This window comes from Ictidomys tridecemlineatus, chromosome 2 (assembly GCF_052094955.1).
Source record: "Ictidomys tridecemlineatus isolate mIctTri1 chromosome 2, mIctTri1.hap1, whole genome shotgun sequence".
Taxonomy (NCBI): Eukaryota; Metazoa; Chordata; class Mammalia; order Rodentia; family Sciuridae; genus Ictidomys; species Ictidomys tridecemlineatus.
Window position 1 is genome coordinate 219,224,434 of NC_135478.1, and position 24,088 is coordinate 219,248,521.

The 24,088-nt window shown below is 41.1% G+C and overlaps 1 pseudogene; it reads right to left on the reverse strand.

The window, feature by feature from the left end:
• Positions 1–685: 685 nt before the first annotated feature.
• On the reverse strand, positions 686–23,859 carry LOC101968889 (cationic trypsin-3-like; annotated as a pseudogene).
• Positions 23,860–24,088: the final 229 nt, after the last annotated feature.

The window sequence follows — 24,088 nt, forward strand, 5'->3', positions numbered from 1 at the left end:
GTATTCACAGAGTCTGGTCTAACACCAAGGTTCTTGATCCACTTTGAGTTGTGTTTTGAGTTGTGGTGAGAGATAGGGGTTTAATTTTAATCTACTACCTATGGATTTCCAGTTTTCCAGCCCTATTTGTTGAAGAGGCTATCTTTTCTCCAATGTATGTTTATGGTGTCTTTGTCTAGTATGAGATGACTGTATTTATGTGGGTATATCTCTGTGTCCTTTATTCTGTTCAATTGGTCTTCAATTCTATTTTGGTGCTAATACCATGTTATTTTTGTTACTATTACTCTGTAGAATAATTTTTAGTTATGCCTCCTGCATTACTTTTCTCTTGGCAACTGATTTTTATTCTTTGTAATCTAGTGTCATTATCTATTGTTAGGTTATGAACACATGATCTATCATAAACAATACATGACCAAATGTGTCCTAAGGCAAAATCATTGCAAAATGTAGCTCATATATTAATAAAGTTTCTACTATATGCGATAAATGTGGTGGTAATAATGAATTTATTTGCCTTTATATACACCAATGTTGAACATAGAGCATGCTCTAGAGTAGGCAATCAATAAGTTTATATTTAGTTATATTGATTATTGTTGAATGACTAAACAACCTTCAAATTCTCTCCATACAATAGTTCAGCTCTCTTTCCTACCTAGCAACATGTTTTAAGAGAAAGTTAATTAGCTCCAAGCAAAGAGTACTCTTGGAAAGATTCGATGCAGAACAAAGTATTTTTATTTAGAGAAGGATTTGGGCTGTTACAGGAAGGTAAAGTTGATAGCAGGACTGCAATTGTCTGCTGAATCCAATTCATGAACTTGCAGACCTTGGTGTAGACACCGGGTTTGCCCTTCAGAGCACAGCCAGAGCCCCAGGACACAAGCCCCTGGAGTTTGCCACTGCAGACCACGGGGCCACCAGCGTCACCCTGGGGTGGAAGGAGAAACAGTGAGACCATGGGTTATGTACACATGGGAGAATGGGTTCCTGGATAATCCTCTACATTACAGGGGCTATTCTCAGGGACCACTGATCCTCCACGAAGCACCTTCTCTCCCCCCGTAAACCCCACCCTCACTCTTCTTTCTATATCCCTATTGTTCTTCCTCCTTTCTTACTGCCCCTCCTATTTCCTAGTGGACCCCTTGGGACAAGAACGTGTGAGGATTAGAGACACTAAAGAATTCCAGAGTTTTCCCTTTTCTAGCCTCACACAATGAAGGGCATGTGTCACAGGATCTGCAGGACACTGGGAACGCTGCCGTCCCAGCAGCTGTGCTCCTCTCACAGGTCCCACTGCACAATACCCTTCTCAGGAGAGTGCATAAGTACATCAGATACCTTCTGTGGTCTATCTGTTTACCCTGAACACTAACCTTCCTTATCACAAACAGAAAATGTGTGACCTATCTCAAAGCTTTCTTCATACATCATGATGGATTGAATGGACAGTTTTACAGTTCTTTGTGTTGCACAGAAGGAGAAATATGGTGGAGAAGAGAGACCAATCTGGATGGAGGAGGAGTAAAAACCTCACCTGGCAGGAGTCCTTTCCTAGAGGATGGCCTCCAGGAAGCCCAGGCAGAACATGTTGCTAGCGATCCTGCCGGGTGGGCATCGTGGCAAGCAGTGTCAGGGAGCACAGGGGCATCCAAAAACTGCAGAAGGGAATGTCATCAGCCTGCTGTGCAAAGAGGAAATGGAAGAAAATTATTACCCACAGCAATCATGTAAATTTTTTGACACGTTCTGTCTCCTGCTCTTTCACTCAATTTTGCAATGAGTGAAATTTGGGTGATTTTTTTTATCCAGGAAATTTCCCAACTGAAAAATGAAAGAGCCCTTCTTTCTCTGATATCAGCATTAGTGACCACAGATCAGAAGTGCAGAGATGATTTCTCAAGCAGTTGCATACTTCAGGCAGCACAGAACCGTTTAGCCTATGTTCCTTTACTTCCTGTTTCTGGATCTCTGTACATCACCAATCACCCTTCAGTTCTATGACCTGTCTCTTTATAATAAGCTCATTTTTTTTAATTTTTGTGAATCCTTCATGGTCTCAGCAAAGGAATCTTCCTCACTTCAGTTATTATTTTCTAACACTGTAATACTGAAAGCTACCCTCTAGCAACCATCCCTTCAATGAATGTGCCATTCACTTCCACTGTTCTCAAACCTGTTACTTGTGTTCCTGGTAACACTTCCAAAGCTCAGGGTGTTTTCCCAGCTGGACACGAGACACTGAGTTCCAGCAGAGAGAGGATCTTGGCAAAGACAGTGGACACTCAAGAGCTGATGGTGGCCAGTGAGATCATTTTAATCAGCATGATGTCTGATGTCGAATTCCAAGTTTACTTCATTGTAGTTGGAGTGTAGGATGAACTTGGCTGCATCAACGAATTGCTTAACTTTCTCAATGACATGAGTGTCATGTTCTCCCCGATGCACCTTTATTCATCAGAAGCTAAGGTGGAAAGTGTTCTAAGTTTCCAACTTGAGGCTTTCTCCCTTCCCCCAGGCCCCAATTATTCATAAGCAGAACTCTATTCTCTTCCAGCATGCTGTCATGCAAGTAGTTATACAGTTAGGGAAGCATTTCAGCTCCCAAACATGGTGCAGATTAGAGGATCTCCAAAGAAGAATCAGTGCTATTAGAGACTCACAGCACACCACCTTGTGAGAACAGTAAATAGGAATGTGAAGCAAATGACCCTATAAAGCAACTGGAGATGAAAAGAGAGATTGATTGGTACTTAAAAGACTGTGAATGAAGGACACTTATGGATTGTAGAAATGAGCTGCAGACCCCACCCACTGGGTGTGGTAGACAACCTTCAGCAACACCTGGTAGGGCAGGGAATTCTTCTCACAAGTGTAACCCCCTGTGATCTTGTCATCATTATCATCAGTGGGGAAAGCAACGGACAAGGAAAAGTTGGGAATTCTCTGTTAAATAGATCCACATTAGAATCCCTATTCATCCTTGACAATTTTGCAAATTCCAGAAAAAAAGAGATTACTAAATTCTCTTATCTCATATAAGGAGGAAACAGCAATTTTAAATATTTTTGAAAAAATATTATTCCATACCTTTAACACATACCTTCCTTCTATCACTATTAAGAAGCATCCAAATTTTTGAAAAACACTTTAAATTTGATCAATGTATTTATTGTGTGCTTACATATGTACTACTCGTTCACATAAATACATGGGCATATATGAACAAACTCAAATAAAACCCCAAACATACAAAGGTTGGAGACTCTCTATACCATAAATGCCTTATGACCAATGCAAGGATATAAAAAGAAGGTCATTTTAGCACAACACCCTGCTCTGCAGACATGAAATATGTTGAAAGCTTTTCAATAATCCTGCTGGTATGAGCATGTGGTGGTATGTGGTGTTGGTGGTGCAGGGCTGCTGTCTTCATATGGTAACCGAAAGGAAGCCTTTTGGAACCCCTGGAGAATATTCTGGACTAGCAGAAAATGTCTTGTTTTGTGCTTTTGTTTTTACCAGTTTCTTTCATTGGTTCTAGTAAAAAGTTTTGTTTAAATCATTTTCAGTCCAAAGATTTCCCTGCTCAACCTTTATAAACTTATACCAATTATTTCCCTACATTGTTTTGAGTGCATTTGGCATTGTGAAGTATGGCCTACTGATTATATCAAGATTTCTTACAGCTTCAACAGTTGCTGATTGTATTATATGAGCACTGTTTTTCCCATATTTTAAAATAATTTAAGGGGGAAATCAGACATTTAAGCAGATGTATTAAATTTATACCTATCCAATTTGGTTAAATGTATTAATATTCTAATACTGTAAAAAAATACTAGTATGAAAATAGAAATTGTCATTTCTCTGTGTTTCCAAGATTTAATGACCTGTGAGTTTGTAACAGAGAAATATCATTAGTAAAGACATCACAAAAACAAGCCAGTGATTTTTGTCTTTGTAAAACACTATCTTTGATATTTAAGACCCTTGGTAAATAGCCCTTTAGTGTTCAGGATACACAGGTGTTCAAAGTGCCTTCAAAGAGCACAAAGTAATTTAAAGTATTAACTCTAATTCTTTGGTTGAAGAAAGAACTTCTTTCATGTAGATGATCTTTTCCTTTTCTCTTATCATACAACTAACCCAGGATTTTAGAACAAATATGTCTCTATGCCTTCTATTTGGAATGACTCCTGGTCACCATGATCTTCCTTACACAAGTGAGCTGTAGTTTTCTCAGACCTTTGTAGTAGACCCTCTTGTTTTGACATTTTAAGCTTCTTGGGTATAGAGCCCATATTCACTGTTTGTCACTGTTTCCCAGGTATATCATGAAAACTTACACTGAGGGTTGACACCTGCTGACTGATCATAAAAATACCCCCCAGCGTCTCCCAGGAGAGTAAGGAAGATGAAGGTCTTCATGACTGCTCACTGGATCTGGATTGTAGAATCAAATGAAGATTTTTCATCCACAGGTATTTGAACCTACAGAGTTGTCATTGACACCGTGGCCACAGGTACCAGGAAAGTGATTTCACTGGAAACTCAAAAATCTAAATTTATATGAGATTCTATGATCTATGGAAGATGACTTAGCACAAAATTTAAACACCAACATTTTTTCATTTTTCTAGAAGTTTATAGGAAAGAAGTCACAGACCCACCTGGTGGGAATTGTTGCTCACAACAGGGAAAAAAATAACTGGGAGTGAGGTCATAGGTCATAGGGCAGAGCTAAGGGTTTTTGCATTCCCAGACAAAATCTTAGGTTCTTGGTTGTCTCAAGTGTGAATATTTGTTCTGAGGAAAATCTGGAACCTGCACAATTGGTATTTAATTGACATTGGGTCGTGTGTGTGTGTGTGTGTGTGTGTGTGTGTGTGTGTATAATTGGTCTCATGGTAGTTCTGATTTTGTAAATCCAGATTAACTTTGCATTATTAACAACTTGTCCTCCTGAGAAATGAAAAGTTATTCTTTTTGAAATTTCATTGATAAAAGGAGATAATATGAATGATCATCTATAGCTTATTATGTATCAGAGATACAGTAGTCCCCCTTTATGGTGGTCTCATTTTTCCATAGTTTCAGTTACCCACAGTCAAGTAAGTCCCAAAACTATCAAATGAAAAGTTCTAGAAATAAGTAATACACAATTTTAAAATAGCTATTAAGGGGTATTATCATGCACATTCTATTTTATTATTGGTTATTTTTTACTAATCTCTTACTGTGCCTAATTTATAAATTAAACTTCATCATATGTGTATGTGTATAGGGAAAATGTTACATATAGAATTTGGTATTATTTGCAGTTTTGAGCATCCAGCAGGACTTGTGATGTACTCTGTTAGATAAGCCAGGATGACTCTATTCTAAATACTTTGCCTGTGTTGATGCAGTATTCTCACAACAACATAGACCAGACCTCCTATTTCCCTGATGGAAAATCTAAGGCAACACCATCATAGGGGACTGGCCAAAAGCACACAGGAAGCACTTGGAAGAATCGAGATTCCAACAAGGGAAATCCAGCTTCAGACTCTGTGCTCCTACCCAGGAAATATCAAATTCTTGGTGTATGAGAGTGTAAGTGGAGTGTGTGGAGTATTTCCCACGTGACAGGCTCTGTGGAAGAGGGGTCTATGCATCGACTCAGTCCTCACAGGCCACACTATAAATGTTGTGTGATAATTTTCATCATTTAAGAGTTGGTGGGGGTGCTTAGAGAACTCAATTTTTTTTCAAAGTTATGCATTTATAAAATGGTTGTTCAGAGTCATGCAGCCCTACTTCAAGGTCCATGTCCTTAACTGTGGTAAGGGGCACATATAATAAAGGATATCATCTGAATTTTGTCATACTCAGGGCTAACTTGAAGAAGTATATGGAATTGGGGAAAACACAAGAAATTGGTTCTTGGAGCAGGAACTTTCAGAATTCATTAGGAATGATGCAAGTACCCAGAACGAGTGAATCTCAAGGAGAAGGGAGGTCTAACTGGATGCATCATCCAGAATTCATACCTACACAATTAATCTCAAATAGCATAACACAACATTATTTCAGCAAATTATCACCCCTGCTGTTGTTTCTGGTTTTTTTAAATTTGTTTGATTTTCATTTGAAATTTTTCTGCTGTGAAGACAGTTTAGTCAAAGGCAGAGTTTCTCAATCTTGCCATTAATGACTTTTGGGGCCAGATGATTCTTTCTTTGGGGCAAATGTCTTGTTTGTTGTAAGATGTTTATCCGCAACTCTCACCACTAGATGCAAATGGCACTATCTTCTTCCTGCTGTTGTAACAACCAAAAATGTGTACATATATAGCCAATGTCCCCTGAGAGGCAGAATCATCCTCATTTGAGAAACACAGTTCTAAGGGGTGAAAATGGGCAGAAAGCTTTTTTATTCATAGAGAACACCTTGAGCTTTGGACAACATAAGTGGGCACATAGTACCTAGTGAGTAATGGCAGCTAAGGCAAGGAGCTGCCATCAATTGATCCCAAGGATAAAAAATACTAAGGAGTAAGCAAAGGAATACTGTCTATAAAAAGAAGGAGGGATTTTCTCATCCTGTTCCATTAACTTTCACTGGTGACCTCTCATCCTACAAGGTATTGGAAGTTGTCTGATTCTATGCCATCCCCAAAACCTCCCTTGAGCCCTATCAGAGATTTTAGAAATATGTAGGAAAAACACATCTCAGAGCAGAACTTTTGATAATGATTTGTTCTTACACTGTTATGTCCTGGAGTACTCCCTCTGTGCTCTAATCTGGATTTTTAGTACTGTGATTTCTTCCAGGAGGGAAAGAGTGAGGTTGCCTGATAGTGGGTATAGGTGGAGCAGTTAGCTAGGATAATTGCAATTTCCCCCAAGATAAAGGAAAGTGCTTCCCATCTGGTTGGTGTGATAGGTCTTTAGCATCTAAAGCAGCCTTAGGCACAGGGGTAAAACATGAGTGACAGTTTCCAAATATGAGTTATCCCCAAACCATTCTCACAGTGTTTTACACATGATCCACTTAGCACAGTACCTATCACGTTGTTATATTTTGATCTTTACATGGACTTTTGTTTTTTCAATTACTGTCAAACATCACAGAATGATTCACAGTGTCTCAGAAGCACAGGGTATCTTATAGGTCTAAGAACCTATACAGTTTGTAAGGAAAACTTTTTAGGTTTATTTATCCACTTTAAATAAATGAAAGATGTACATTCATATATACAGAGACACCTCATGCTGAGCCTGTACTCACCCATATTTTTGAATCTTTAGGATCAACAAATGGCCACCCCCTGCCTTAGCTGCCATTACTCAGCTTTATTGGTTTTTAGACTTTACTTTTTTTCTTCTTAATAACATTGACTTTTGTCTGTTGGCAACTTTTTATCTAATATACATTAAAATGAATACATAATTTTAAAATAAAAATGGTCATCTTCAAATTATGTAAAGTCACGTTGCAGACTAACAGTGATGAATATACTACATTTTGGGAAACGTGGTGATAGCAGAGGGGCTCAGAGAAGCAAATGTGGGAAAGGCCCAAGATCATGGATGGTGGTCACTGGGGTGTTGTCAGAGTCAGTTCCTCAGTGGAAGGGAATGGATGGAGCAGAGTAGGTCAGGATATTCAGTGGTATAATTAGAATGTTCTACTGAAGAGGTCTGGTGAGTAGGGGCTCAGCATGAGGTGTCTCTGTATGTATGAATGTGCATCTGTCATTTACTTAAAGTTTATAAATAAACCTGAAAGAGTTTTCCTTACGTACTGTGTAGGTTCTTAGACCTATAAGATACTCTGTACTTCCGAGACACTGTGAATCATTCTGTGATGCTTGATAGTGTAGAATTGAATTCAAAGTTCCCAGACTTGATAAATAATGTATTCTTTTCTCACTTTATGTAACATTTCTGTTCTCTGTGGCACCAAGGAATTCTCAATTGCAGATAGCACTGATCACACCACCATTTGGAGGGGTTGCCTCCAAATAAGAGCCATGAGCCACGGGGAATGTTCCTTTCCCTTCTGCCAACAGAGTGCCTTGGTGTCTGTACTTCATTTTCTCATTTCAAACACATGGTGGCCCAGAGGCCGGTGCCTATATTTAATTAGTCTGTATTGATCCCTTTCTTTCCCATACATGTGACTTAGTGACCTTGGAAGACTATTTAATCTTATGCCTAAATTGGGAGCTGGCTGAGCTCCAGCAAATATAGTGGCATTTATTTTTATAGGAACATGAGACAGCAACCTCTGAAGGCAATTTCATTCTCTTTTCATCTAAAGATGCTGTTTCTTCATTTTTCTTAGCTTCTCCAGCCACTTTCCTGGCTAATACATCTCAAGCCACTGGGGTTATGCTGGCTTTTAATCACTCTAGTGAGTAGAGAAAATTTCAATAAAACTCCTTTCATTGAAAACAGATGTCCCAAGATGCTTAAAATATGATGTGAGCAGTCAAAGTAACCAATGTGTGAAAGAAGCAAGGTACAAACTAAATACTTCCTAAATACTCTTGATGCTAACCTGAGGGTTTACTTGACATCAACAACAGAAAGTCATATCAGGTGAATAGGATGCTCTTTCTTGGGAAAGGAAAAGAACAGGTCTCAGAACCTACTCAAGAATGCTATAGGTTTGGGGTGCATTTCTACTCTAGGTACATGTGACTCTCTTCATAAAATTGTTTGCAGAAAAACTTTTCTATAAGGATTATGAAAGTCATTGTCTAAAAGCTAAAGCAAATGCTTTAGGCATGCCAGGTGATACAGTCTCTGTTCCAACTATTCTGCCATTGCACGTGAATGCAGCTATAAAGGCTATGGAAATGAATGCATGTGGCTGTGTTTAAAGAAACTTTATTTATTAAAATAGACTGAAGACCAGATTTTTTTTTCCCAAGCTTGTTTCACAAGTTTGTTGACTGTGCTATAGAGAGTAGGAGAAAAACCAATTAAATGTCTTATATCCAGACTTAAAATTGCATGGTGATTCAGTTTTAATGACCCAAGATGACTTGAAATAAAATTAGTATAAACATTAGTATAAAATAAAGATAAACATCTTCTTTTTTACTTCAAATAGTTGTTTAGAAATAAAGAATGAGAACAAGATTGAGGACGTAAGAGTGGGGAGATAAGAGTGATGGAGACCAGCATAAGAGAAAGTTTGACAGAAACAGAGTATGCACATTAAAGTACAAGAAACAAAATATTGAGAAAGGACATTTAAATTTGGTGCCCAGCTTCTGGACTTTATTCCATTACCAATATATTTTTTTCTTCTCTGGAAAATATCCCCATGAATAAAATGGACACCACAGAGAATAATGGGCAAATAAGTCACATTAACACAATATTTGATCCGCATTTAATAGTTTTGTTAGGGTGCTCTCATGGTTTGGATCTGGAATGTTCCCCAAAAGCTCATGTGTTGAAAGTATGGTCCTCAATGCAGCAAGAGTCAGAAGTGTAGCTTTTAGACAATGACTTTCATGAGGATTTTGACCTCATCAGTGGATTAATTCACCTGATGGATTAACCCATAGATAGCTAAATGGGCTCCTGGGAGGTGGGACCTACTTGGAGGAAGTAGGTCACTGAAAGTGAATTTGTGCCAGGAAGTGTTTATCTTCTCCCCAGCACTTCTCTCTTTCTCTCTGTACTTTTTGGCTACCACGAACTGAGCAGCTTTCCTCTGCTACGCTCTTCCCTCCGTAATGTTTCCACCTGGAGTCAGCCAACGTGTGCTGAATTCTCTGAAATCATGAGCCACGATAAAGCTTTCCTCCTCAAAGTCGTTCTTGTCAGGGACTCTGGTCACAACACGCAAAGTTGACGAACACAGATGGCAACAGAACGATGTCTGTTAAAACTCTATGTGCTCACTTTAAATCACTCTGTCTCCTGTTTGTGGCCAGATCCAACTCAGTCCCACAAGATTAGACAGCAAAGAGGACCTAACAAAAAATGGATTAGATTTTATTGTAGAAGTAGACAGATGTGCGTATCAGAAATCCACACTTGTCAAAACAAGAGGTACAAATGCCATCATAAAAGAACTTGAAAACATGCCACTTCTAAACATGTTGAGTTAGGGACTTATGGATAAAAAGAATCCCATTAAATTGGAAGGAAATAAGATTAAGAAGAGAAACAGATGGAGACTGAAAAGTGAGGTTGAAGGTCAAAATAGAGCATCAGAAGTGGAAAAGATAAAAATAGGGAAAGAACATATAATACACACTTCATATTCATTTCATTTTGATGATTCTAGGGATTAAACCTAAGGTGTCTTGGTGTCTTATACATTAAGCATGTGCTTCACCACTAAGGTACACCCTCAATTCCATATTGATTTTTAATGACAATTTTCTATTGAAAATATTTATGTCTCCAAAATAATGTTGAACACATAGTAGGAACTTAGGAAACATATTTTTTTCATTAATGTCTTCTAGATTCATCATTCCAACTCCTTTCAATAGACTCACCTTAATTTTATGGGATGAATTTTCTTATATCATAATAAATTGATACCCAAAGAGAAATATTACTTAGTTAAGAAATATTCTTCTAGTCTGATTTGGAAACTCCTATTGGGAAGTAGAAAAAGAAAACTTACAGGTATTTTGATTTCTGCTCTAGAAAGAATGTGTACACCCGGTGAGACACAAAGTAGTGAGAAAACCATTCACAAATATGGTGGCCTCTGGAGCCCTGAAGTCACTGTCATTCTGCTACTCGACTCCTCTTGAGTGATAGAAATCAGACTAGAAATATTTAGCAAATTCAGTAGAGAACACAGATTCACTGACAGCAAATCATATCAGACTAATTTCATTCTTTTTTTCTTTCTGGTGAGCTTATCAGGATCAGGAATTAGCAGAAAATCTGGAACCTCAAAGACCTTTCTTCAGTAAAGGGCTAGGTAATATTCCCATGGTATTTTTGCAATTAAGGGATTGAAAAATGCTCATTATGTAACACTTTAAAGAAGATGCCCATTTGGTTAACACATGTCCCCTTATGTGCTGCTCAGAGCCCATGTAAGGTGCAGTGAGGAAACCTGACAGCTCTAGGAATTAAGAGAATAAATGCCACAGATAACTGAATCGAGGTACACAAAAACATCCTTCAAAATTAAAACATGGCTGGCTTATAATCCTAGCTCTCCAATCATGTGGTCTCATTTATACAGTATCAGGCTCAGCATTCACCCGTGAATTAGATTTAATGCCATTCCTAATAAGTGGACTCCAAGGACACTGAGGCCAATGATGTAGCATGAACTGGTCACCATCTTGACACAGAGTCATCTGTTTGTCAGGCTTCTCAGCCTTTGCAACGGTCCCTACAACAAAGTCCTCATTTAACACCATCTCCAGTTCTCATTTTTTTTTATGTTAAAATCCATATGTTATCTCAATTCCTTAGACACAGCATGGAGTCTCTTGTTCTTACTGGTCTGTGTAACCAAATTGTCAACCTCTGAGCTCAACATAGTGCCTTCCTCCATTTCCTCTGAGGTTGACAGTTATCTCCCTGGGCTTCCTCCATTTCTCTGATCTAGAATCCCCGCTTTGTGTCCGTCAGCTTGCTTCCAACTGCCTACTCCTGAGGCCTGTGGAGAGTATGTTTCAGCTGCCATGATACACAGAGAAAGCCAGAAATGGACTCTGTCTCTAGGAGTACAAGCTGCCTGGTGAGAGTAGTGAGGATCTTCTCACTGAGGGATAGTTAAGGAGACCTTGGCCTAGAGAAAAGATTCCCAAGGGGTGTGATAACTAGTGCCAACTATCTGGAGCACTGCTATGCTAGGAAACACAGAATTATGCCTCAAGTTTCCAGATGAGAGGACAGGAACCAAGAAAGAGCATACCAGTGTAACAAAACTTTCTAGCAATGGATGGCAACCTGTCTGAGTAGAAGTAAGGACCTCCTCTATCTTGTGGCTGTTCTAAGGGAAGATTTTGATATTCTCTGACAGATTTTGTTTTATCTTGGCCTTTATCAACCAAAGCATTTACTTCTTTTCACACAAACAAGCATATTTTGATACTTGAGATACTACGAAACAAACTATCTGTAGCTTTCAGCTGTAAAGATTGAAGGAACATTAGGGTGGCAGCTTGTACTAACACCTTACTTGTAGCAAGCTGAGTGAGACAAAGCTCTCAGAGGAAGGGAGATCTTCCCTGGGCCAGAGGTCTCTAATATGAAGTGCATATGGTCTGAAAGAAAGTGGTGGTTAGAAATGCAGAGGACTTTTGAATATTGGTAGAGCCCAATAGCATGTAGTTTTAAAAAGCTCCTTGGAATGATTTGGATTTAGGTGGTTTGGGGACTCCATTTGGTGAACCATTACTCTAACTCTTTTCCTTGAAAGCTAGACTAACCTTGAAGGATGAGCAAGAGTTTTAGTGAAACAATTTTATTTCCTCCTTTACCTGAGAAATATGATCCCATTCAAACGGGTGACTGGGGGTCCCATGCCCTGGAACGGAACCCTGGGAGGGTGGAAATTCCCCAGTTGGCCATCTTGGTGTCCTGGACCCATCACTTAGTTGCAGACTTTGGGATTAGACAAAGTCTGCAACTTTACCTTTGAGGGCACAGACCCTACCCAGGAAAGAATGCCTCAAAGTGCTGCTTTGCAGACCACAGGGCCACCTGATTCATCCTGAGGGCAGAGAAGAGATTATCAGAAGTATGCCCACCTCCTCAGTAGATGCAGAGGCCAGGGAAAGGATGTTTCAAGTACATCTTCCAGGCCACCTTCCTACCCAGGCAGCTCATGCTGCTGTTGATTGGACTGGGTAGGCTTTGGGGCAGGTGCTGTTGGAGAGTACAGGTACTTCCAGACACGGCAGGGAACTTGGATCCAGGCTCCCCCCTCCACACACTCTCTGTACACCACATTCTTGAACAAAGTCGTGACAATAATTGTTATCTATAGACACTAACATCCACCTGTGCAGTGCCCTTTCTCCAATCTCCTCAAGGGTCAGGATCCCTGAAGGGCAGCAATAAGCCAATATAGACTGATTACTCTATATAAAACATGCTTACAATGAGAAGTGTTTGAGATTTAATATTATCAGATTTTGGAATACTCTCATATACATAATGATCTATCTCAGGGATGAGACTCAAGTGGACACATGCAATTCATCTACATTTTATACACATCTTATATACTTAGCCTGAAAGTAATTTTATACGGTATTTTCATGTGTGTCTGCATTTTGGCTGTGACCTCTTACATGGGGTCAGGTGTGTAGTTTTCCACTGTGGCATGTTGGTGTTCAAAAAGTTTTGGAATTTGGAGCAATTCAGATTTTAGAGTTTTGACTTTGGGGTGGTCAACCTGTAGAAATAATAGTAACAACATTGACATTTCTTGAGCACTTGATTCTCAAAGCTCCTTCCATATGCTATCTCCTTTAATGCTTAAACTCAACTTATGACCTGGGAATTATGATTATGATATTCTGATTATCATCCCCCTGTTATAGAGGTGGAAACCAAATTAAGTAATTCCCAATAAATTCCTCCAAAATCGTTGAGTTGTCTAAACCCAGGCATTCTGTCAGAACAACCCTCAAACTCAGCTGTCCCTTAGTTTCACTGCTGCTGTCCTTCTGACCCCTCAGACATTCATGTTCCCATGTTCCAGTACTCCATGCTGTTTCAGGTGGAGTGGAAACACCACAAATTTTGTTCTTGGTCTCTCACCTACACGGGAGACCATGGAAACTGGCAATTAAGTCTCTATATCACTCTCTCTTACTTCAAAATTGGAGGGAAAAAAGGCTTACGAGTTCATGATGGAAATGGAAAGTTCATGGCAATTTTCTAAATGCACTCAGAGTGATGCAGAAGAAGAGGGAATGGTCCCCAGGACCCCAGTCTAGTCACCTTTCCTGTGGTCAAGACCTCTGGCAAATAGATGCAGCATGAGGTTTGGATCTTCATCTGAGAGGCCTCTCATGGCCTTCTTGGTTTAGTAAGTATTTACTTCCAGACACTGAGAGCCCTGCTAAACAGAACTCTGCATCTCTTGAAGAATTAAATATTTCCAATACAAGCGATGAAAAGAATTCTTTTTTCAATGTACACATTCTCTTACTTGGATTTCCTTAGCATTTAGAATCTATCCCCCCTCCCCCCGTCACCGCAATGCCATCTTCTCCCTGAGCTTTCTTTGGGTGCAGCTTCTACCTAAGCACATCTGCCCAAGCTCCTCCAGGTAACTTGATTGGTCACAGCTTCCTGTTTCCTGCCCGTGCAAAGCAAATTCACTCGTAGTTCAGTCACACTTGAATGTGGAAGTCACCTTTAACTTCTCCATTCACTTTACTCAAATACCAAGTCTTGGAGATTTTGTTGGTCTCAAAGATCCTGGGCTCATCTGTCAAGTCACCCACCTGTGCCTTAGTTCTGGACCACATTCTCTCCTGACAGTGGAACAGTGCTATGAGCACCTTCTTGTTTCTGGACACATTCTCCTTCAATCCACCCTCTACACTCAAGCACGCTTTCTAAAGTAGACACAGGCATGTATTTGTCTTGCTTAAAATCCTTAGGTGGCTCCACATCCACATCAGCACGGCTGTAAGTCCCAGGGCACAGCACTGAGGTTTATGCTCCTGGACATTGCCTGTGGTTTTATACCACTGCCCACCCCGCCCCCTCCCATGCCATGCACCTCACCTGGTCCTCAGTCCTCAAGTCTCTAACCTGCATTCTCCAGTTAAAACTAGGCCTTCCTGAGGTTTCCCATAATCCTATACTTTTATTACATTTACTCCCATTCATATTGTGCCTGTGACTATCTGCTTAATGCTGCTAGTTCCAAGGGCACAAAAGTTTCCTATTTGCTAAATATTATGCCTCAAAATCAATAAGAACCAGGGACAGTGATTCCTCAGTAAATGCTTGCTGAATGAATGGGCTTACTTTCTTCCCTTTTTGCTGGTGAACTGCTAGTGAACTCTTACTCATCCATTAAAGTTCATCCTAAATTATCATTCTTAGAATGACATTTACCTGGGTCAACCCCTAACTCCACCCCCATGGCTCCCTAATTTGTGACATGCCCGAACTCTTCTGTTCCTTGTTAGAATCCCATATGTTGCTAGTATAGCTTTTGACTTTTGTTCATAGTTTTGATTTATTTGTCTACTTCTTCAACTTGAGTATAAGCTCCCAGAGCAAATGTTTTCATGTTTAACTCCCCATTCTGAAACACTGTCTTTGACAGATGTTCCTTGCACCCCTGGACATTCGAGCCTCATCTACAACCTTCCCATCAAAGGTCATCCAGGCTTTGTGCTGGAGACCACAATGCCTTCTTAATCATCCAGATGGAAAATGCTTCCTGATGATGAATGAGGAAACTGTCTCCTTGGATCCCATAACCATTTGTTCTTAGTCCTACCCTTAGAGGACTCAGGGTCAGAGAAGCACTGGTAAAAAGAAGTGGTGAGCAGGGACCAGAGCCAACAGAGGATTGTGGGTTCAAAATTATTTGAGTGATTCAAGAGAAGTCAAAATTTCAACCATGCAGAGACGTTTTTGTCTCTTTCTATGGCAATTACAAACCTCAAAATGCATCCTTAAAGTTGCTTCACGCTACTGAAAAATGGCATGCTAAATAGTATTAATTGATGCTAGATACTGACCTCTTCATGGATAATCTGGCAGAAAAGTTCTTAGAAATGACAAGTTGGTACTGGACTGGTTAGAATAACAATCTAAACTATGACTTAAATTCATTTCCTCCAGACAGACTTCACCAACTGTTGTAGTTCTCAAATGATTATTGTTTTTCTTCCCTCATGGTACTGGGTATTGATCATTGTTTTTCTACATGAACTTTCCATGCTGATGAAAACAGTGTCTATCCATTATTTTACAATTAGTCAAAAATCATAGAGTAATTTTTTTGTTTGTTTGTTTGCAGTACTGGGATTGAACTCAGGGACACTCTACCACTAGTGTCTCATTAAATGAGACTGGCCTTGAACTTGGGATCTTCCTGCATCAGTCTCCTCAGTAGCTGGGATTACAGTCCTGCATCACCAAGCCTGATTCATAGTGATTTTTAAAAATTTGTTTCATCTCAGTATTGGCTCCATCCCCATATACAACATTTACAAATGATCAAAACAAAGCTATATACCCTATAACTTTTTTAAAAATTACTGTTTTGCTTCTTCCTTTTTCATAGTACCCATTATAATAAGGGTCCTTTATAGATTCACAGTCAGTGGACATTTGGTGGCTAGAACATAGCTTGGGATGGGCCCTTGAGGAACCTAGACTTCAGTGCAGATCTTCCAATGCTGAGAAGAAACCATCTGGTTGTGATTCTGAGGCCTGAGGTCCTAGCAAGACGTGTGAGTGGTGATTAGTGTGTTTGCACACCTGGGAATACTGGAAGGCATCTCCCAGCTCCCACTTTCAAGGTAGGAAATGGTGAAGAACAGGTAGTAGGAACAAAAGCTTGTGACCAGGAACAGCTGCTGTTTCCAGCAAGGAGATGCACTCTTGAGGTGCTATGCAAATACTGGCAGGTGAAGAGGGGGATTGTGCTAGGGAGGAGGAAAAAAGAAATGAAGGTCCAATCTGTGACCTTTGAAGGTCAAATCCAGAGAAAAGACAAAGATGCAAAAATAATGTGTTAGGATGAAAGGGAAGCCAGAGAAAATCTAGGGCTTCTAGAATAAAGAACCTGACATTGTTTCCTGGAAAACAGGTTGAAAAAAGAATTGAGAGATACAAGGGCTCAGAGAGCCCAAGTGAGTTAGATGTATGTCCAATGGTCACAGCTGCACTCTAAACACTGGGAAGATGGGTCTCGTGCATGTGGGGGCAGACAGATCTTGAGTCCTTCCCTTCCCATCACCATCCCGGGTGCCTCAAATTATGCAACAAGCATACAGTGAAGGGAAATTCCTTTGTGGTCAGAGGACTAAACAAATGTATTTATTTGTTTCTATGTAGAAAGGAGGCCCAGGCCCAGTGGAAGGTGATAGACACCAAGCCAAGTGAGGAGACAATCCAGATGGAGTAGGGTGTTGGAATCCAAGTGGGGTTTGAAAGCAGCCTTGTGCACGCTGCAGAAGCCTCAGAAGATTGAGAAGGGCATCCCTGTGTGAAGTGTCGGAAACTGTATTGAGGTGCTCTCCCCAGCACAGGGAGTTATAAATTCAGCAGAGTGAGGAGGGTGGAAAGTACTACAGATGATTATTTACAAGTGAGGAGAGTAATCAAATATATAAGCCTATTAAGGACAGCAGAAGCCAAGCTTCTTGGCATTACATGAGGGAGTTGCAAATATGGAAAGGGAGAATGTTAGAATAAGCCTTATTATACTGGATTGGAACTGTCGTGTAAACTGGTTTCTCAATATGGATGGATATGGGATTAGAGACACACGCACATGTGTGTACATTTGTATGTGCATGTACAAGTGCATATTCCATAGCTCTGACCACAGTGATAACTTGGGAGTGGTGTTACCCCAGAATCACAGATCTAGTACCCATCTCCTGTTTTTCTGAATACCTTTTCTACTAAAAGGAACCAGATGTTTTTGGAAGAAGATCAGATACCAGCACTGAAAGCCTAGAATATCTTAATGTGCCCTAAAGCAAGGGAAGAGGATCTAAGAAGGGAGGTGATTCCTTTGCTCCTATACCTCCTCTGCACAATGCCTGACCCACTTTGAAAAGTTATCAAACTGTTGAAAGGTTATTTAAACTCCCATTTAAATGAAAATTAACACAGCAAGTTGAGCTCATGCCAGACACATTAACTTTCATTAGTTACATTTCAGCCTTAAATCCTGAGACCATGCTCCTGAATTTTGCAAAGCCATCAATACAAATAAGCCAATGCCAACAAAGCCTCATTAGAAACACAATTTTTAATGGTCAAACTTATATTTTACAGGTGGTCTCTTACTATGTCCTATGCCACCTAACTGTTCCTTCATTCATTAAATAAGCACATATTAAATGCCTATACCATATGGAGTATTGTGATGGGTTGGGGGAATCCTGGACCCCGTGGAACAGCAGACTAGTGGACATCTGGAGAGAAGTTTACCCAGATTAACTCACAATGCTTTAGAATTGGTCAGAGGGTGACAGATAATTATTTCAGCCTTTTCCCATATCTAGGTTTCATGAATGAGAAAATGAGAATGTGAGTAGATGAAATGATTCAGGCACTTAAAAGCCAATTATATTTAAGCTTTCCATAGCATGCATTTTATAACCTTACAGATTGGACATTATCTGAAAATATGTCTCACTGCTCCTCCAAGTCTATGAATATTTTGAGGATATCATTCCCATTATTCACAGATGCCTGTTGAACAAGTTAAAATAGCCTCTATACCTGTGAGAGTCTGTTTTACTCATGTCTCTTCCTGGTCCTGGAGCAATGCCTGACATAGCACATGCTCAACAAATACTTACTGAATAAGTTTTTAAAAAGAACATCCAATGTTCACATGGTGATGGTCCCTACTGCTTTACCAGTAGGTGATAGTTAGAGTTGCTAAATGCCTCCTTGGACTATGGATTGCCCTGCCTTAAATGTCCCTGCTCTACCCCTTTGTCCATACCTCTGTGCTCCTCATGGGCACTATCAGAGGCCTAGAGTGACATGGAGATGAGGGCAATGTGCTCTGTGACCTCTAGGTGGCACTGTGCCCTCGCTGAAACTCCTGAGGTGGGTGGGAGAGAGCCTGGGGAGAAGGGAGGGAAGGGAGGAAGCAGGACTCTGGCATCAGGGTTTGCTCCTTGTTCTGGTTGGGAGAGAGCAGGAGCCCAACGTGAAGACATTAAAGTCCCTCCTGCACTGGACTTCACCAGCCTGCATGGCATTGTCTCTGCAGTCCCTTTAGCTCAGTGCCGTGGGCCTTTTGTTGGTCTTGGGCTGTAGGAATAAGCTCCAGGTCTAGAATGGGGAGATGCTCCCTGGGGCGGGGGCTGCAGCTTCTTCCTCTGGGATCCCCTCAGCATGCACTGAGGGGGGCTACCTAGTAATGAGCATTGAATAACTGTGTTAAAAGGAGGCACAGCTGGCTCTAGGGCAGGATCCATGCACCGGGCAAGGCAGTGTCTGAATTAATCAGGACGAGGGAGAACAAGCTCCAGGGGGCTTTTCCTGGGTCTGTGGGAAGCAGTGAAGGGCACCCATCCCAAGGGAGGGAATCTGTGCAGGAAGCAGGAAGAAGACAGAGATGCCTAGTTCCGCCTTGTGGGGTGGCAGTGGCTACAGCAACTTCCTCAGCAACCTCTGGAAGCACCTGGGAGGGGTCTCTTGGGCCCTTCCCAGGCATGCGCAGTCCTGCCAAGCATGAAGGGCAAAGCAGTGTGAGCTGTAGCAACTCACAGGAGTAGGGACTTCCAAGCAAACCCTCCTGCAGGTGGGGACCCTGAGGGGAGACCCAGGCCCCATCCTGTGATGTTACAGTGGACTCCAGGCTCCTCTGCTGTGTGGTCCTGGGAGCAGGTGAGTTCTGGACACAGTGGGGCATTACTGTCTTAGCTCTTGTAGCTTATTCAGGGAACTTTTTCATATAATGGTCTCTGGCTTAGCCGAGATTTGGTTTCTTATTGCTCTAAGTCCTGTGAACCCCGGAAGTACCCAGATACCAAAACACCTGATGACAATGATGGAGAATTAAAGGACCCTGAAATGTGAACAGTGTCAGGGACACATTCCTCTGGTATAGACAGAATGCTAAGAAAGGTCCAGAACTCATGTTTTCCTACACCTATAAAGAACTCCTTCAAAATGAGCCTGTTCCAGGTCACTTCACATGTGACAATCTAGACAGCCCTCACTTATTCCTCCACAATGGATGACCTGGAGATAAAGGATTCAGCTGTGTACCTCTGTGCCAGCAGCTGAGATAGCCCTGCAGAGTGACTGCCTCCCCATGCACAAAAGCCTGCACAGGAGGTTGTGGGGACATTGTGTCCACCTGAGCCCTGAGACTAGTTGGGTATCCCCAGGTCTCAGAAACCTCAGACCTCACTGGATCACCTGCATGAGGGTTCTCTGTCCTGTAGAGGGCACTGCAGGGATGATAAGTGCCAATTCACTGGATATGGCAATGCTATATTCACATCCAGACCTCAGCAGTCTGTGGTCTGGCTTCGACTTGAACAAGATGCCTGCCTTGCAGGACAAAGACTCAAGTTTAAGTTGCTTCAAGTATCTCCCAGTTGACTTGTGTCACACCCCAAAAACTGGAAAACTCTTGTCAGTCACTTAACACAGGCTGCACCAATCTTCCTTTTTTAAATATATAATTTTATTTTATTGATTGATTTGTTTGTGGTACTGAAGATTGAACCCAGTGCCTCACGTGTGCTAGTCAAGCGCTCTACCACTGAGCTACAGCCCAGTCCACCAATCTTCATTCTAATATGCATCATTTTTTTTAAAACTTCTATTTTGGTCCTCATCCTAACTCCAAATACACTTGTACCTTTTTCTTTTTCTTTCTTTCTTTTCTTTTCTTTTCTTTCTTTCTTTCTTTCTTTCTTTCTTTCTTTCTTTCTTTCTTTCTTCCTTCCTTCCTTCCTTCCTTCCTTCCTTTCTTTCTTTATTTCTTTCTTTCTTTCATTCATTCTTTCTTCCTTTTTGATACTGAGAACTCAACCCAAGGCATTTTACCACTGTGCTATTATCCAAGGCCTTTTAATTTTTATTTTTTTATTTAAAAGACAGAATCACTAAGTTGCTGAGTCTGGCCTTGAACTCACAGTCTTCTTTCCCAGTCTCCTGCGTTGCTGGGATTAAAGGCACTGACTTTTTCCACAATACCCCATATCTTCCCCAAGTGGCTCTGTCAGTTCCTGTCACCAAAGAGAATAATTTCCCAGTCTGTTTGCATCCTTCACAGGTCTCTGATTCTCTCCCTTGCAGAACATTCAGGTTCAGGGTTGTCTTCCCTCTTTCACTGCGACTTTAGCACTTTCACTCTTGATTCTTTTCCCTCTGTCTTTTAATCCTAGTACTAAATTATGTTGTTCTTTACTAGAGTCTGGGACCCTGGATAATATTGCTCACAATAGATAATGACAAAGGGAAGTCTCCCCCCTCGTCTTGTGTGTGATGCTGGGAATTGAACCCAGGGCTTCTTTACAGCTAGACAGATGCTCTACTACTGAGCTACATCCCCAGGCTTTTTTATTCTGAGGCAGTGTCTTCTTAAGTCACCAGATCAGCCTTGAACTTTCGATTCTCCTGCCTCAGTCCCTAAAATAGCTGGGATTATAGGTGTGCACCTTCACACCCTGCTCTATGACAGGAAAATTTCTTGACATTTCCACACTAGACTTTACAGTTGGGGTAATTTTAGCTGAGCTCCACATTCTTCACAGTAATGCCCTCTGCCCTGCACCCACCCTGGGAACAGAGTCCCTCTCTCTGGCATGGCTGATGTGGATCACCTGCAGGAGGGATCTCTGTCCTGTAGAGGGCACTGAAGGGGTGACAGGTGTGGACCAGAGACACTTTAAAATCCCTGCCAGACCTGCTCTGTGGAACCACAGGGATCAGCCTGCTCCTCTTCAGTTTCTGATGACCTGGGCCAAGAGAGGATCTTCCTTCTGTGGCCCTACTATGGATACCTGGCTCTTTTGTTGGACAATTTTTAATCTCCTGAAAGCAGGTGGAGTCATAAGACTCTAGGAAATTGTCATCTCAGACTTCCCCAAGACGGTCCTAAACCATTCTCTTAATGTTTTTTCTCTTCCCACAGTACATATGGAATCTGGAGTCGTACAGATCCCCAGCCATCAAGTCACAAAAATGGGACAGATGGTGATCCTGAGATGTGACCCCATTTTTGGTCACTCATTCTTCTATTGGTTCCAACAAATCTTGGAGCAGAGGCTGGAGTTTCTGGTTTCCTTCTATAATGGTAAAACCTTGGAGAAATCTGAAATATTGAAGGATCGATTCTCAGTTGAAAAGCCTGATAAATCCTACTTCACCCTGAAGATCCATCTCACAAAGCTGGAGGACTCAGCCATGTACCTCTGTGCGAGCAGTTTAACCACAGCCTTGCAAACACACCTCCAGCCCGTGCACAAACACTTATGTGTCTTCCTCTCTCCCAGCTACCAGCCCAAGAGGAGGAAGTCTGGTTGTGTCTGTTGTTGCAGCTGTCCCCAAATAGATGAATATCTGAAATTAAATTACCAAGATAGATATGTCTGGCAGGAATGTCTAAAAGCCATGGGGTGTACAGATTTTCTTCCAAAGATGCTCCAGAGTGTGACTCTGGGCTACAAACATTAGTTGCTCTGGAAGTCCAAATGAAATATGTCTTCTCTTTATTCTGTATTGTTGGATTTTTGTTTGCTTGTTTTAGTTTTTAGGGAAAATATTTTAACCCTCAAAATGAAGAAATGGTTACTGAGTAGGGACTCAGGTATTTACATTGTAGCATAGAGGGACAGTGGAAATCTTCAGATGAACAAGAAGATCAGTACAGGACCTAAAGATAGGTGAGTCTTGGCCAGATTGTAGTCAAGATCAGAAGTACTTGATGACCCCGTCAATCTGCATTTGGTGCAATGATTTTAGCTCACATGAGAATAAGTAACTGTGAGGTTCAATATTAGGTAATCACTTCAAGGTTAACAGAGGTCTGCACCAGTAAGAGAATCACTAGTGTAAAGCTGGGCCTCACAAGAACATACTCTGCAGCAAGGTCAAGCGGAATCTATAGGCACAGGCAGAAGTGAATTTGTCACTTTTGTCTGGACATTGGGCCAGCCAGATTAACTTCCTGCATTTCAAGTAATATCCAGCGGTCTTAAAAAACTGGATCAGAGAAGGTGGAAGGATGACTTCAAAAGGAAAAGAAAGGATTTACTCATGATAAACCAGAATGAGTTCAAGCAATGCATGAAACAAACAAGTGTGAACAGATCATATCAGTCATAAACACCTGAATTCATTGATTCCCTTACACTCCTGTCACCTCCATCACCATTTGAAATGGTGGATTCATGACCGTGGAATTTATTTTTTTCTTCTCTAATGTACTCCATAACACAGAAACATCTGGCTTCAAAAAATGATAGGGTGATTTATTGAAGGTTTATCTATGGTGCCGGCTCAGAGACAGCATCATGGGGCTGAGTGCTATTCCCCTGCACAGCAAATACATTGACTCTATGGCTGGGATCTGATGTGTTATGCCCAATGCATGAATCCAGAAGCCAAGGGTGGAAGTAAGATCATCACCCTGCACATATCACTCTGGTGACCAGTTGCAGTTGCACATTTGTATCTCCTTGTCCCTGTGTTTTGTTTTGTTTTATTTTGGGGGTGTCTGACAGATAAGAGATCCTTATTTGTGAGGGAAGAGGGGAGAAAGGGATGGATTCTTCTACCACAGGACATAATAAGGATTCCACTGAACCTAAACTATGACTATGGTCATTTTGGTCTCCTCTTACTTGGAAATCAGAAGGGTAAGTGCTGAGAAAGATTGAGGGAAATCTGAAATTGGTGGTGAAAGGAGATGATGGATAGCTTCTATGGCTTGATAGACTAGTGGAAGTGGTGCAACTGATCTACAGCTTATTTTCCTAAATCTGTATTTGTACAGATTGCAGCTGACTGCTACCTTGAAGATCTGATTGTTTGGACTTAGTATAAGAACTGACTGTGCCAGATGCCTCTATGTACCACCTCATATCCTCTTGGCCTCACCTTTGATTCCAGCCACAGCCATGACGAACATTTTCAGATAGACATTGACCCAATCTACAATCATTGCCCCTCATTTTAAGAGTGTGCCAAATGTTCTTATTCCATTGCTATGGCAACAAACATCGTAGGGCTTCATGGAAATTATGCATGTTCAACTCAGAAATGTGAGGAATATAATCCCCTACAGAGCAATCCTCAGCCATTGAGGAGTGAGGATTGATAGATAAAAGGTTTTGAATTAGTCTCAGTCTCCCTAGAGGGTCCAAAATTGATCATTTTTTCTATGGTAAAGG